We start from the raw sequence: 3,068 nt of genomic DNA, 5'->3' as shown, positions 1-3,068 counted from the left end.
TGCCGTACACTTATAGTGATTCAGATGTAACAATTTCTTAACAGATTTATGAGCACTTCCATAGGATACATCGGCTTGTTGGGACAACCTTCCATTCTCTCTGCAATTTCAATCACCTTTTTGTCAGTTAGGACCTTTTGACGACCGGATCTTGAAGCATCAACTACTGAACCCGTTTCTCTAAACCTTTCAATAAGTCGTCTAACTGTATTGCGATGCGGAACAGGAACGCATGGAAATTTGTGAATAAATGCTTGTTGGACGTTGAGAGAATATTCTCCCGAATATTTTAAAGTTTCTTCAGCTAGAAAGATACAACACTTGAGTGGCACCATAACCCTTATTTAAAGTAATACAAAGGATTACAAAGGCGGAGCATGCCGACAGGGGACCTTTTGGTCTATATCTAGGTCGGATGCGAAAAAAATTATAATAATAATGAAATAATAAATAAAAACTATAATAATGTAAATAAATGAAATGCATAAATAAATGCATAGGTATAGCTAAATAATAAACAAACAAGTAAATAGTAAAAAATAATAAACTGACATATAACTAATAATGAAAATCAAACAGACAAATGATAACAAAACAAAAACAAATAATATAAGATAAATTATAATCATTACAGCATCTTGCTTTGGTGTTTATTTAAATGATTCTTAAAGCTTCGAACTGAACTACATTGCACTATCTGTGCAGGAAGTTTATTCCATTCATTAACTACACGGTTGGCAAAGTTGCTTCTACCTACTTCCAAATTGAATCTATTTCCGGACAGTTTGAGACCATTGTTTCTTGTCTGATTCTCATTCAATGTGAAAATTTTGTCACTTTTGATGTTGTCAATTCCCTTTAGAATTTTAAAGACCTGTATCAAGTCACCTCTGAGTCTACGCTTCTTTAGGGAAAACAGATTCATATGTTTTAGTCGATTTTCGTATGATTTATTTTTGATATTTGGAATCAGTTTTGTGGCTCGCCGTTGTACTTTTTCCAATCTGTCAATGTCTTTAATGATATTCGGTGACCATACGGAAACAGCATATTCCAAATGTGGACGAACTAACGATTTATATAGCTTATTAATGAGTGATGGACTTTTGAAATCAAAAGATCGCGCAATCAGTCCTAGAATCTTATTTGCTTTCCCAGAGGCTGAAATACACTGCTTGGATGATTTGAGGTCGTTACTAATAATTACGCCGAGATCTTTTTCACTATCCACTTTTGCTAACGAATTTCCAAATAACTTGTAATCGTACTTACTGTTATTTTTACCTATGTGCATTACCTTACATTTACTTGTGTTGAATTTCATTAGCCACTTTTCAGACCATTGCTGTAATTGATCAAAATCTTCTTGAATATCTAATTGGTTTAAGTGATCATTTGCCATTCCGCACAGTTTTGTATCATCAGCAATTTTGGAAACAGTAGATTTTAGTCCATGGTCTATATCATTTATATATACTATGAATAGAAGTGGCCCAAGAACGGAACCCTGAGGAACTCCACTTGTAACATTTTTCCATCCAGAAGTTTTTCCATTTAAAACAACTCTCTGTTTTCGACCATTCAACCAATTACTAGTCCAACTTAATAGACTACCACTTATTCCGTGTAAAGCTAATTTAGTAATTAGTCATTCGTGTGGGAGGGTATCAAAAGCTTTTGCAAAGTCTAGATATATTAAATCTATATTGTTTCTTTTGTCATAATTCGAGATAACTGTGTTGTAGAATTCGAGTAAGTTAGTCACGCAAGAACGTTTCCGTCTGAAACCATGCTGGCTATCATTTATCAAACGGTTACTTTCTAAATGATGTTCGATAGCATCTCTGATGATAGTTTCCATTATTTTTCCTACGATTGAAGTCAAACTTATAGGCCTGTAGTTATTTGGATTCTTTTTGTCACCTTTTTTTAATATGGGAGTAACGTTAGCTTCCATTCTCTTGGGACATCTCCGGATATGATGGATTTCTTGAAAATATATTCTAATGGAACAACAATCTCATTTTTCATTTCCTTTAAGATTCTTGGATGCCAACCGTCAGGCCCTGGTGTTTTATTAACTTTGAGTTTCTCTATACACCTTTTATTTGTTTATTTTGTTATATTTACCGTACGTAGTGAGTAAGTTTGCCCTAGTCTTTTCACAGGTTTCAGTTTGGAGTTCACTTTGAGGTGTTTTGTTTACGAATACCGAGCTAAAATAATTGTTTAAGATATTACACATTCCTTCATTTGAATATTCAAGTTGACCGTCAGCAGATAATAGTGGACCAATGTGATTCCTAACAACCTTTTTATCTCTAATGTAACTATAGAATTCTTTGGGATTCTTTTTGGATTTATCAGCGATGTTCATTTCGTATTGTCGTTTTCTTTTTCTTATTGTCTTTTTTTAATCTCTCTGTATTGATAAATAACTTTCATAGTCATTAGATGCACCCGAGCACTTATATTTCTTATAAGCCTGTCTCTTTTTAGCAATACTTTTTTCAGTTTCTTTGTCGAGCCACTTTGGCCGAGCCTGATTTGGGGGACGTCTGTCCTTAAAAGGAATGTAAGTATGAATCATCTTAGTGAGCGTATTTTGAAATATTTCCCACATCTGATCTACAGGTCTTTCGTTTAATTTTGCCTCCCAATCTGTAAGCTGAAGCTCCTGACGCAGTCCTATGAACTGAGCTCTACTGAAATCGGGTATTTTAGAAACACAAGTATCTATTCAAAAAAAAATTAGGAGTTTGAATCTAACTAAGTTGTGATCGCTATTTGCAACAGTTTCACCGACTACTACATCAGTTACCATGCTTTCGCGTCTAGTGATCAATAGATCGAGTAAGTTTCCATATCTTGTGGGCTTTTTTATATGCTGAATTAAGATCTGACATAGAATAAAATAAAATTATTCATAATGTTTTTAGGATCAAACAGCAAAATAATAAACATACACAGGATTTTTTTTTATAAAAAAGTGGCTGCACAGGGACTTTTTGATCACCCTGTATATGTATATATATTGTATATATATATACATATATATATATACACAT

The 3,068-nt window shown here is 33.5% G+C and overlaps 1 pseudogene; it reads right to left on the bottom strand.

The window, feature by feature from the left end:
* LOC143037266 (histone-lysine N-methyltransferase SETMAR-like) overlaps positions 1-335 on the bottom strand; it is a 1,015-nt pseudogene extending 680 nt beyond the window's left edge.
* Between the last annotated feature and the right edge of the window lie 2,733 nt (positions 336-3,068).

Source organism: Oratosquilla oratoria, chromosome 22 (genome assembly GCF_046742065.1).
Source record: "Oratosquilla oratoria isolate Oo_2021 chromosome 22, ASM4674206v1, whole genome shotgun sequence".
Classification (NCBI taxonomy): domain Eukaryota; kingdom Metazoa; phylum Arthropoda; class Malacostraca; order Stomatopoda; family Squillidae; genus Oratosquilla; species Oratosquilla oratoria.
This window is presented reverse-complemented; position numbering and strand designations above follow the sequence as displayed.